Here is a 13,705-nt window from a genome sequence, read left to right as displayed (position 1 = left end):
GATTTGCTGGAAGCTAATAGTGATTGCCAGATGTCTGTTTGGTGTTTGGATTTTTCCAACCAAACCTCTTTTTTATATTTTTTTATATTTTTTATATTTTTACCTTAGTTTGTACAGCCATGTTTTTGTCAGTTTCATGAAGGCAAGCAGAGTTGGGCTGGATTTGATGTGTATAGGAAGGGAGTTCCATAGTTTGGCTGTGGTGACAGTGAATCGTCTGTCACCCCATGCGACTGTCATGGTGCGGGAAACCCTTAGCAGGTTAGCTGTGAAAGACCATAAAGTCCTGTTAGGGATGTAAGCACCCAAGGCATCCTTTAGGAAGCTAGGTCCAAGGTTACGCAATGCTTTGTACGCGATACAGAGGGCCTTGAACTCAATGCAGTTTTTTATTGGAAGCGGGTGATACTGTCGGATCACTTTTGAAATGGGTTTGTACTTCTGGATTCCTGGTAAGATTCTGGACTAGTTGTAGTTTGTTGAGAATTTTGCTTTGTGCATTCATGAAAAGACCATTTCAGTAATCTATGTTTGACATGACTAAAGTGCTCACCAGTGTCTTTCCAGCACTGAGCGGGAGGAATGGTAAGAGCTTTTTTATCATTCTTAGTTTGTGGAAGGATGAAGAGACCACTGAGTTGACATGAGATGCAAAGGTCAGCTTGTCGTCGAATATAACACTCATGTTTCTGACCTTAGATCCAGTACTGGAGGGGGTCCTAATTTGGGTAGCCACCAGGAGGGGGACCAGCCTGGCAATAGTTTGCCAAAAATCATGACCTCTGTTTTTCCAGAGTTAAGTTGTAGGCAGTTATGGGCCATCCATGTGCTGATTGCTAACATGCCATCCTGGAAATTGGTGGCTACTGCCCCTCCATTGTTATGTACTACAAGCACCAACTGTGTGTCATCAGCATAGGACGTAAGCCCCATCCCGTGAGCTTTGATGATTCTGGCCAGGTCCGACACATAGATATTAAATAGTGTCGGACTCAATGATGATCCTTGTGGCACGCCGCACAGGAGTGCAAATTGTGGGGAGTTAAAAGTCCCAAGGCTCACTGATTGAGTGCGGTTGGCGAGGAAGGAGGTCAGGAGGGCTTTGGGTTTAAGGGTTAAATTACACTGCTCCGCCGGGCCATCAGTTTGAGGATGATAGGCCGAAGTCAGATCTGTTTAACAGCTAGGGGCATATTTACAGGCCCCTATCGCCATAGAAACATAACTTTTTCCAATTTCCTGTGGTTATATGGGGCTTTGCCTTATTCATGTGACTTAACACCGCCATGTGAATAAGGCCCCCTTTCATGCTACACTTAGCGTAAAAGGGGTGCGCAATGGGTGTTGCGATGGGCGTTCCACCGTAACACCCATTGATTTTGACGCTGCCCCATATTTACAGGGGTGGCGTAAATATGGGGCAGCTCCATAAGTAAGACCGGTGAAAACCTGGTCTTAACATGGCGAAACAGGTAGAAATGCTTTATTTCCTCGTTTTTGCTGTTTCTATGTGTGCTGCTTTGTGCAGCACACATAGAAGCTACAGACCGCCATTACTGATTGTTTATGTGCAGGAAGGGACAACTTCGGGCACATAAACAATCTTTCCCTGCAATGCAGGCATCCTTGCACGATGGTGCAAGAGTGCCTGCGTTGGCGCTAGGCAGCTACATTTAGTGCAAGCGCTAAGGGAAAGGGCGGGGGTGCATCGTATGCTTGTGAATATTCGCATTCCTGCGTTTGGAAACTGTTGGAGTGCGGCGTTAGCCTTCTTGGCTTAACACAGCGCTCCAACAGTGTCCTAGTAACTATGCCCCCTATTTTGGTACAAATTTTGTAGTACTGAAAATTCTGGACCCGTGTCATAAACATCGTCGTATCATGACGATTCTGGTATCAGCGGACCGAGAATGACAAGTACACTTTATACGAGCATTTTCGGCGTATTCGTGTGGCGAGATCACCCTGAAATCAGGGATTTCGTCCTGAACCCTCGAGCTCCATTTTGTGTATGGCAGCCATTTTGTGGTTGCCCTCACATATGCCGATGACTAAGGCCGAATAAAGTCATTTGGGACACGTACACCTTTAACTGACTTTTGTGTGACCTGGGCAAGCTGACTCCAATGCCCGAAGTCAAACCTGTTCGGCCAGTTTCTTTCCCAGTGGCCGAACGAGATTAGGATCAAGGTGCTGCATGTCATAAACCGTTCATTGAACACAACTATGCCTAATCTCGCACACACCTGTCTCTGTTTCTTTCTTTATGACTTGCTTTACGAGGAGGAGGTGCCGATTTTATTAGGGGTCCGTCCGATATCTGATGAAAATGTTGGGCCTTGCCGGGAAATTGATTGTGGGCTGGACAAACTGAAAATGGGCTTGTCATCATGAATCTGCTTTTTCGTTGTCATCAAAATATGTGAATGGTCATCTGTAAAATAAGGAATGTTTGCCTAAAGCATAATATTTTGTATAAAAAGGGATGGCTGGTTTTGTGAGGTTGAGCAGTCTCCTGAGAATATACACCGAGTTGTACTTCTAGGATACCGGTTACTGGCTGCAGCCAATAAATTCGATCTTTGACTTCACCAAGAAGACTCTGTGTTTCTGTAGTCTGGGACAGGAAGGACTCGAAGTCTTAGGGTGTGTTCCCTGGCACCGCTGGGTTCTTAAAAACCCAGTACTTCAGTTGGCACCCAACGTTGGGCGATTTCAGCGGTACAGGTCCAAGCCAGAGGTTCGTGAGGAGCTTTGTATGAAAATTCTGGAGGAAGGCCAACCACTTCATCGACCCCTGTATGTCGTTCGTGGTCCGAAAGTCTTTGCTGCGAGGTTCCCCGCTTCCCGACGGCTACGAAGGACTGCTGCCCTGACTATCGCCCTGTCTTGGACCCTTTGATGATTTGTAGAGCGAAACAATAGACGAGTCTTCTGGTGACGTCATCGATACCTCAGTTAAGTATAAGTGGAGCGTCTCCCAGTCTTTAGTTTGGTTCTTAGTGTGGGTATCCCCTTGGGATCTTTGATTTGGAACTTGCAAGTACCAAAGCCGAGGGACTCGTGTATTCACGAGACTATCGTATTTCGATAATCCTTTGAAGTTTGAAGCTAGACTAGAGAGCGAAGATGCCTGGTCTTAGCAGACTTGGAAATTTGTTTTGTCTTGGTTGTAATAGGGATTCCCGATTGGAGGACTCGTGTCCGGTTCCTCCGATTGGAACTCCAACCTATGAGCTCTATGTGAAGCACGGCGTGGGCCCCATCACATATAATGAAGTATGGATTCGATACACCAGGAAGGATGGTGTTTTAAAATGGCCCCAATATGGTAGTTTTGACACAGAGATTTTAGATAATCTAGAGGTTAGACTTTTTAAGAAGAAAGCCCGGCCGGCGATGTTTGACTCTTTCCGCCTATGGCGAAAGGAAGCCAAACAGAAAGAAATTAAATTAGCTAAAAGAAATAAAAGAGAAAAGGGTATTTCGATAATGCAAGCTGCTATGCAGTATAAAGATAACGAAGAAGAGCAAGCGAGTGAGCAGTTGCACAGGCAACGTAAAATGGCAATCGATAAATGCTATCCAGTTTTGCCGCCTCTTCAGCAGGATGCAGCAAAAGAACTTGAGAAAGACCCTCTAATGTCACATTTATTGAATTCGCCACCACCCTATGCGCAGAGTGCTACTGCACCTCCGCAACCTTTAGTTGTGCAACCTCCGATTGTTGTGCCTCAGGTTTTTCCACAACCGCCAGCTCCTCTTCAGTTGGCTCTTACTGCTACGGCGCAGCCCCCTCAAGGGCCACCGACCTTGATACCTGCTCCGCCTTTACTCCCTACAACTTTGCCTACTGCATCGACTACCTCTCCTGATGTTCCTCCTGTTACTGCGTCTGCATCTGCATCTGCCTTGCCTCACTCTGCTTTTCCTCCTGTTCTTTCGTCGACTTCTCCTTCTGTTCGACAGAGACTGACTGACACTGTTGCTAGTCTCCTATCTCCTCTTTTTGGGGCAGCAAGTATGACCCCTGTTTCAACGCACAAACAGTTGCGCAGTCAACTGCCCGACTCTAGAGAGCGGGAAACGTTGGATTATTTGGCACATAAATGGGTTACAGACCCCACAAGATATGAGCTAGAGTCTGTTATGGATGTCTTCCATCAGTGGAAAGCACCGAAGCAAAGATACGTTTTTGATAAAATGTGTGCTTTTCTTTGTGAGGATTTGGAGGATAATGATTTGGAGCCCAATCCACCTGAGTTGTGCCGTGTACGGTTCGAGTTTGCAAAAGGAACGATTGTGGGTTCCGATGTTGAAAGAGCAGTTGCGACATTGTTGTCATTTAGAAGGGAGGCTATCTCTCGGTCGTTGTTTGAGTCCGGTCCCTCTGTTAGGAGGAAAGCGAGACAGTACCCAATGAGAGAGGTCCCTCCGGTATGGAAGGATGCCGTTGCAGCTGATGTCGCTAATAACGTCGATGCTGTTCCAGCACACTTTCAGCGTGTTTTTGTACATGTTCCTTGGAAGCGAGCTGAAGTTTTCGCCCTTAAGCAGACTTTGCCTGACCCCCGTAAAAATCCTGCAGGATATTACAAGGAACTATCTCAGACTGCAGACTCATGCATTATGAATTTAGCCGATATCGACATGTTGTTTGGAAATGTTGTTCCACAGCCTTTATGGGGTTTGATTCGTCACACTGATCATGCGCAGGAGTTAGGTGATACCTGGGCTAATATTGCTACTGCAGATGGCCGACAGGTTCGTGGTGCTAAACCTGAGCCTTTAGTTGCAGAACTCCTGTTGCAGGGTTTCTGTACTCACACAGAACTGTGCACAGAGGAGTGGAACCTCGGCAAATTAGGGTGTCCCAAAACTTACCTTAGCAACCAACTCACCCCTTACCGAGCTAGCTACAGTGTCTCATTGGACATATCAAACACCCAATGTTTAGACAAACCAGAACATGAACTTACAGTACCTCAGGGTACGTGGGACTCATGAACACTCTTTCGTTATATTATCATTACAAACCAGAACATGGAGTAAAGAAGACACATGTGCATTTGAAATGTTTATTTACTAATGCCGTCTTCTCAGGCGCAGTATCTTTGATAATACAAGTATACTTATTATCAGTAGCAAAATTATCAGCATAGTTACTAAGACATAAAAAGCGAATGGTGACAGCATGTTAACATGCTGTAATGAATAAGAGTTAACAACACTTATATCTCACCCTCCCTAACACATATATTATATTATTATCTAAGAAGGTCTCTTTGGGTTGTTTTAGGGCGGGCCCATACCTTAGTGTCCTAGCATGAAGGAATCACATCAGCATACACCAGCTCTCTCTGCATGTGCACCGCATCAAGTGTGTTAACAATTCTCGTGCAAAGCAATATCAATCCCGCCTCAAGCCCAAGTTGGCAAAGGCTGCACTTGTGTTATGACTATGAAGGCGTGGAGATCAGACCTCATAACAATTCCATATCGTGTTGCTCCTGAAACTTCAGCACTCTCCGTGCAGACATGGTTTATTAAACAAGACTGATATCAGAGCAATAACATATTATTCTCACATACACCACGGCAAACCACTAGGTTGAAAGCTAAGTCAACAATTAAGGGTCGTGTGCAGAAGTTGCAAGAAAGGAAAAATGGCGTTTAAATCCGAAATGTACCTATGCTAACTTAACACGATATAAGGATATATAGGAGCTATACAACACCCCCCCATGATCCGAGAACGGACTAAATAAGGCAACAGAAGTGCCATCACATGAGAGCAGAATCCATTTATAAACGAGCATGAATAAAAATTCAATTATAAAAACTAATGCCAAAAAATAGCCCACAAATATAATGTGGCTCAAGCCAATAGGCAAGCAAAAATAAAATGTCTTGACCAAAAGTCAATAAAATCAAGGAAATGCTATCAATCAGCATGTCAATTTGAGGCAGTGTCTATGATAAGACTGTATATGAAAAGTAAGCTGCAACAGCCTCCAGGAGGAAGTCACTGTCCTCATCCGAAAACAGTTCAGCCATCCAATTTAAAAGATGAAAGGAACATACGTGATCTTCCAGCACCGGATCCTCTATAACCATCAGAGGACAGCTCGGTGGGTTCTCAAGAAAACTTAGTTCCAAGAAATTTTGCGCTGCCGACAACACATCCCAGGGACCCATTAGTCCATGTGCCACCGCCAAGGCCATAATCCTTTCGTCAGAACAAACCAACTCGTGAGCAATGATAGGACTCATCAGTTGATCAAAATCGACGTCAGAAGATGCTGGTCCGCAGAGACACAAATCAATGGCCCAAAGGAAATCGCAGGTCAGACAGCGAAATACAGGCTGGACACAGGTGAAATAGGAGAACCGAAAAGATAATCCAAACGCCGTGCTTAGAGTCGCCAACGGCAGTGTGCCATAGTAATCAAGCATGCGGTTGCGAAACCGCGTCAGCAGTAGCTGTTCGTGGTCTAGCACAGGAAGGGCATCCATATTTAAAAAGGCAGAAAACCACCAATGCGCCAGCCGCTAATGCAAGCAAAAACGGGAACCCTCCAAATAAGGATGAAAAAATAGAATGGAAGAAGGCAGGGATGACTCCAAATATCTTCTCAAAGGAAGTCACGAGACCACCGCTAACAACTTTAAAAAAATGTGCTAGGCCCGTAGTGGAGGATGCGCTAAAGATAGAACGGACCATGGCTCCGAAATGCAAAGGCAAATCAGTGTTTAATAGAGCCTGAACCTCCGTACGGGTGTTAGCAATGTGAAGCACGAAAGTTTCACGGGCCGAGCTCAAGGCCACCTCTTTCTGGGACAATAGAGCTCTTATTCTAGCCATGCCGCTGAATTCTGCTCCCAAGGTCGGTATCTGTGGCCAAATGGAAGACTCCCTATGTTCACGTGTGGGAGGATAAAGAACATTTCTGCAGCAAATAACTCGCTCACTAACCGTTACTATGAAAGCTATACCTTTAATTAAACCACAGCAGTTTTCATTATTGAGCATTAAATAACTACCATTCTCTAACAATTTAAACGTGGGGATGATAGCAGGAACTGGCGTGCCCTGTAAAACGCAAGCCATATTCGGTCGGTCCTTGTTACATGAACCGTGTAACTGTATGTGTCTGCACATTAAAGAATGATCTGGCGTCTCAGTACACTCATCCCCTGTTAGATAAACCTCTTGTTCATCCTTGAAACATCTGTATGTGTATGGGAGTGACCAGACCTCATGAAGAAAACCGCTACCTAAGGGTTCAAAACGACCTATTGGCACATATTTCATACAATTTGAAAACTTATATAAAGCAAACGGCAGCGTTATTAAACCGTGGATAAGCCACGTAGCAGCAGTGGTCTCTGCCACAGAAAAAGGTAAAGATTCCAATCTTTCAATATGGAGCATAGAAAAGGAAGCATCACGCATTGAAAGCAAGCGTTGTTTGTCTGTCAAATTAAACGGTGCAAATAAAGAGGAAACGTTCATGTATCCCCAGGGAACTTTACCCATTTTTAGAGTCTGTAGTGTCCATGCAAACTGCATGATTGAACGTAATTGATTTTGACCATGGTATAATACAGACACTTCATCATGCACAATATCAACAACAGACGACACAATATTATCTAATGTGTAAATTCTAGAGGAAAGCACGTTAATGCTATTGTCAACCACTGCAAGCACTTTCTCAAGATTTGCCTGATCAATAGCCCTAAGGCGTGAAGCAGCCTCAATCTGTGAGAGTTTCCAAATTTCATTGTAAACACCATATAACCACCTTTTCGACCTGCCACTAGCTGGGCCCTTAATGAAATCATTCAAATCCACGTCTGCATTCAGTTTGGAAAGGTGATACTTAACCGCAGGTAAAGTTGAATGTTTCAGCCAAGCTTGACACAACTTGCCAACTGAGTAAGAGGTGACAGTATGACTCAAATCAAAACGGGGATCAGATCTAACAGTCTTAAAACCGTCAGTTATATTTAAAAATCTCTTTTGGCAAGAATCAGCACTACGGTGCCAAAGCAGCCAACCCTTGGGATTCATACTGGAAATGTTAAAGGAGGAATTCAGAAGCAGAGCCTGTATATCTCTAATGGACAATTTAGTAAAATTACTCCAATTCTCATATTCCTCCAACTCCGGGAAAGACGGGGTGTTTAACCTTTTAGATGTAGCCAATCCAAAGCACGTGGTCTGGGAAATGGTTTCATTTAAAAACCACATATGATTTGGGATGAGACATGCACGGTGCAAAGCCTCAGTGCCTTGTACCTGCCAGGCCCTTGAGCCCCAAACTGATTTAAGGTCTATGGTATCCTTCCATAACTCATACCCTCCAGTAACTAATTGATCCAGGAAGGCCTTTGAATATAACAATTTTGTATTTGTAAGTCGAACCTTGGACAGTGGCTGTTTGTGAAATTTAAAATAAAAGGACTCGGGATTGGACTGATTAAAGTCAGTGAAATAAGTATACTTTTTAAGAAACGTTTCTGAACTCCCTTGTGTTGGTGCTGGGCAATGTTCCCACTGAGTAAAATTAACCGCATCCCTTCGGGAAGATGTCTTGTGTAAGAAGTGATTGCCATAATGTTGGTAACAGAACAATTCACCATAATTAGCAGATTCTAAATATAAATCCTCAGCATCAAAAGCAGCATAATATTTCAAATCAGAAAACAAACTTTCCACAGCATTAACATCCCAATCATCAGAACGAATGTTTTGTTTCACCACATCCCCCATATTAACTCTTAGTACATTAGGGACATTAACGACTTCCGTTGGACCATGTATCTGAAAACGAACTGCATCCCACGCGATTCCATCCAGAACAGGCCACGCTGTGATGTTAACCAAAGTCAAGTCTCTTTTTAATCTGTGTGTAGAATGTGAAGAGGAAAGTGGGGCCAAAGTTCCATTCAAATGAGTAATGCAAGTTCTCTCCTCGACATAGTGTCCATTCATAATGCGAAAAAAATAAAACACAAAACCAATTGACATAAAAAGGTAAACTGAAAAAAGGACCAGCCAAATGTATATCCAAGGAGGTATCAAAAAATGTTTTTTAAACAGGCTAGCATATACTGCAATTTTAGAGGGTTTTTTCGAGGCAAGGGAAGCAGAGTCAAATGAAAATCTGGATTCCGTGGCTAAACGAGCTTGCAGGTCAGGCATGGACAAATCAGTGGGGTATGTATAGTCTGTCTCATCAAGGTTAGTTCCTGGTAAATTATTCAATAATGGACTGGAAACAGCAGGTAATTCGATGGCCACCTCAGGTTCATTATTAGAAGCAGTGGGCATAATTGAATTTCTCACAATGGAAGGACAGGAAACAGCCGGTGTCATGCTAAGAAGAATCGGCCACTCTGTGTATCTTGACATTGTCAATAGAAATAAACCTGTTTTCCTTACGACCTGGAAGTGGTGGTAAAATGACTGTTCTTGTGCCCTTCACTCCAAGCACTGGGACCGGAGCTCGATAGGAGGGACCAAACTCTTTCTTGTTGTCGATCTTCTCTCGAACCAGTTCTCCAACTTGGGGTAGCCAGCCAACTACCGGGATCTGCAACGCATCATCCGATGTGGAGGGCAAATGTTCCTTTGCAAGAGTGTCTCTCGTCTTTTGTAGATTCTGTAAAACATTGCAATGTTCATCTGCGTCAAAGGAAGTGGCGCGAACCACCGAGTCTAGACCGTCAAGGTCAGGGACGAACATCTTGATGCCAAAGAGCATTTCGTATGGGGTCCGCCCACCCAGAGACCTTCTAGGGAGATTATTAAGAGCACGCTGCACGCCATAGAGGTGAGCCAGCCAGTTTCTGCCAGTGCCTATAACTCGGGCTGTCAAAGATTGCTTTAAATCACGGTTCATTCGTTCAACTACACTATTACCCTCAGGTCTGTAGGGTGACGAAAACTTGACTTGGACCCCCATCGAAGTCATGGCATCCTTATACGCCTTAGAGGCGAAAGCCGGACCCTGATCCGAATGGAAGGTACCACAGGCAAAAATCCCTATAAAGATACGCAAATCTCTGATGACAGTCCGGGAATCAGCGCTGCGATGTGGCCATACCCACACAAAGCGTGTGCATGAGTCAACTGCTACTAAGATGTATTTATACGCAGTATCAGATGAAAATGGACCGCAGTGATCTAAATAAACACAGCCTAGTGGTTTATTAGAAATGTACAACTGAGTCTGAGGCGGACGCGTAGCAGTTGAAGGTTTAATCTGCTGGCATATGTCACAAAGAAGGACATAATCACGCGTCTGTTTGTACAGTCCCCGCCACCAGAAACGTTGTTGTAGTTGCGTTACAGTGGCTGAGACGCCCGCATGCGCAGACGCCACACCTTCATGAGCAGCTGTAATCAAGTCTGTTCTGCGATCCGTGTTGGGAATCAGCCGTTCCCCAACATCAGGAATTGTCACAAAAGGAACCTTTTCGGGACTTAAGTGGTATTTATACTTCGAAGGGAATCCCGAAGGATGTTTACTTCCCTTCTCAGAGGCAGCAACCGCTGCCAAGATGTCGCTATCAATCTTGGTTTTAGACCTAGTAACTGCTGCAACTAAGTATGTAGATACTGCTGATTTCGCCGCTTCATCAGCAAGCGAGTTGCCAACAGCGTGAACTCCCACGCGCTGATGACCGAGAGTATGAATCACATAAACGAGTGGCAACATAGCCTTAAGCTCTGCCACTCGAACCCAGATCATTTTATGTTTTATTGTGCTACCCTTGGAATCATGAAAATCATTTTGAATCCAAAAGAACAAGTTTTCATTGTAAGACTGGACACAGTAGTAAGAATCACTTACAATTAGAGTAGTAACACTTGGATCTGCGTACTCCAAAGCTAGTAAGAGAGCACGAAGCTCTGCCAATTGTGCGGTGCAATCGCCCAGGGGCAACGTGTGTACCTCCCTGGAAATGAACTCATCATTCAACATAGCACCGACCACAATGGCGCATGCGGAAACGTAGGCATGTTTAGAGCCATGCGCAACCTGCGCCGACCCATCAGTGTAAATGATGCAATGGAAGTCTTCCAAAGGTCGCATCGCCAGAGGAGCAGGATGAACGAATTCATACTGCAAGTACTCCTGCGACCGTAAGGAAGCGTCAAAAATAAACATGACATCTGCGGATGACAATGACGCAGCCCACTGAATCCACCGAGGGTGCAAAGCCTTTGAATTTGGTACACTGGCTTTCGTGACTGCCTCTAAATGAGGACAGGGTGTTACCACTAGCATGCGCTTCCCCTGTGACAGAGCACGTTCCTTTAGAATTGCCATCTGTACAGCAGTTAAAACCTTTTCCACTGTGGGGAACCGCATCTCAGCCGAAGTGTACAAGTGTGACTTGTAAGCAATAGGTACCGTGTCACCTTCATTAAAAGTGAGGTACGTGAAACCCACCGTCCCAGGAATTATTCTTATGACCAGGTTGGTGTGGTTATCACGAGTCAGTAAATATTTAGAAGCGAGCAGATCAGCCTGCAAGGATTGCAAAATGGCTGAATGCTCAGGCAGCCAGCATGATTTTGAGAAAGTTGGTTGTATCAAAGCATACAAAGGCTTGATACGCTGGGCATATTCCGGAATGTAAGTTCTGCCGAAATTCAAAAAGCCCAGTAAAGACTGTAATTTTTTCAGTGTCGTTGGTGCGCGCAATTGTGCGCACTTCTCTAAGAAGTGAGGAGCTAAACCTCTACCTTCATTGTTGAGCTCATAGCCCAAAAACAACACTGTGTGTTCAGCAATGTGCGATTTTGCAAAGTTGAATTTGTAACCCATGTCTGCGAAGTTGCAAACAAGTGAATTTACACGACACAGATGCTCCCAAATATCGTCGTCTGTGAGATATATGTCATCCACATACGAAAAAGCGTCAGGGTCTAGTGCCTCCAGAATAGAGACAATTCGAGCGGTAAATATACCAGGACTATTCTTGTAGCCCATTGGAAGACGCCGGAATTGCTTTTGGACTCCAGCGCTTGTAAAACTGGTCCATTGGGAGCTAAGGCTGTCCAATCTGTGGGCATAAAAACCATTGGATATGTCAAGCGTTGTCTTGAAACGCTTACGCACGAGACTATCCACTAGGGCAGAGCCGTGGGTATTCTGTACTGCACAGTTACGGCAATGCGAGTTTAAATGCCGGTAATCCAAAACCAAACGATATGATCCGTCAGGTTTATTCACAGTAAAAAGGGGATTATTCATCGGTGACACACACGTTTCAATAACTCCCTGATATTCCAATTGTTCAAGGATTTCCGCGACGGAAGATTTTGCTTCACGCCGAATGGGATATTGAGGTTGAGGCTGCGGCTGAGACCGCAACGGAATTTCGTGGCAAGGCGACAATTTATCCCAACCACATTGGTTACGGTACAGAGCCGGCGCGAGAGCCCGAGCCCACTCTTCTGCAAAATGCTGCGCATGCTCTTTCGAGACAGTGTTCGCGAAACTGGGTAGGATCACCTCCTCCCCTCGCGGCGCCGCGAGCACAAAAGGTGGGGGCCAGTCAGCCTCCGAAAGCAAAATATCATATGTAGAAGACAGATTCTCCCAAAATACACCTTTAACGGTACGCTGTATGTCACCTTCAATTAACAGGACAATTTCATATAGTCGTTCAGGGGGAGCAAGTCTCGTATCCGCTGTTTCTATCACAACGTAGACATCAGTCGCTGTCACCCTCAGTAGTGGACGCAGCGCCTCTCTGACTATGGTTATCTCCGCCGCGCTGTCCAGCAAGGTCAGAGCCCACGTCAGATTCCGAAGCCGCGTTCTCACTATCTGTGGCATACCGATGCGCTGTTAAGGCTGCGACTTTCTTTTTCGCAAACTGCGGACGCCTAGGCGTAGAATCCTCCTGCTTCACTGCGCCGTCCGTCTGGCGGGACTGACCACGTCCTTGTTGGCCACCACGTCCACGTCCACCCCCTCCTCCTCCACCGGTCTTCGGGGCCGATGTGTCCTGAAAGGAACGAGGAGAGCGTTGATCAGAACCCTGAAAACGATCAGGTGATTTAATCATCGCGCGGTCGCGCAAATCATAAACTTTTTCGGATGGCGCAGGAGCTTGTATTGCAGGAAAAGGACCCTGAGTCTGCACTGTCTGCTTCCCCTGTGTCTGTTTTTTAGGCCAATTCGATTTCTTGGACTTGGGCTGGGCATCTGTCACTGCAGATTGTCCCTGTGGTTGTTTTTTATCCTTCACTGGAAAATATTTCAGACCTCTACTTGTGCGGCCAATCGTTTTATAAGCGGCCACTACAATCTTTGCCAACTGTCGGGGTTTGTCGGCATCGGGCAGAGCAGCCAAAGCATTCGACACCTGAAAGTTAACTGCATCTCCTTTAACATTGGAGAGAATGAGATCACTTACAATCTCAAAAGAACCACACAGGCGCATACCCAATTCCACCGCTGCCTCTGGACCGTGATCATTCTGAACACGTCTAATGATTTCAGGCAGGGCATTCATAGACGGGGTGCCGAAGCACCTCGTATAAACTGCCGCAAAGGTTTTTCCCCAGCTTTCACAGTCAGCAAGTTCAGGAGTAATATCCTTCGGTAGAGTAATCGTCAACATTCTATGTTTATCAGCAGGAGTAGAATTCGGAAAAACCGCCTCCAGTTGATCA

This window comes from Lissotriton helveticus, chromosome 9 (genome assembly GCF_964261635.1).
Source record: "Lissotriton helveticus chromosome 9, aLisHel1.1, whole genome shotgun sequence".
Taxonomy (NCBI): Eukaryota; Metazoa; Chordata; class Amphibia; order Caudata; family Salamandridae; genus Lissotriton; species Lissotriton helveticus.
The sequence above is the reverse complement of the archived record's forward strand: the minus strand, read 5'-3'. Positions refer to the sequence as shown.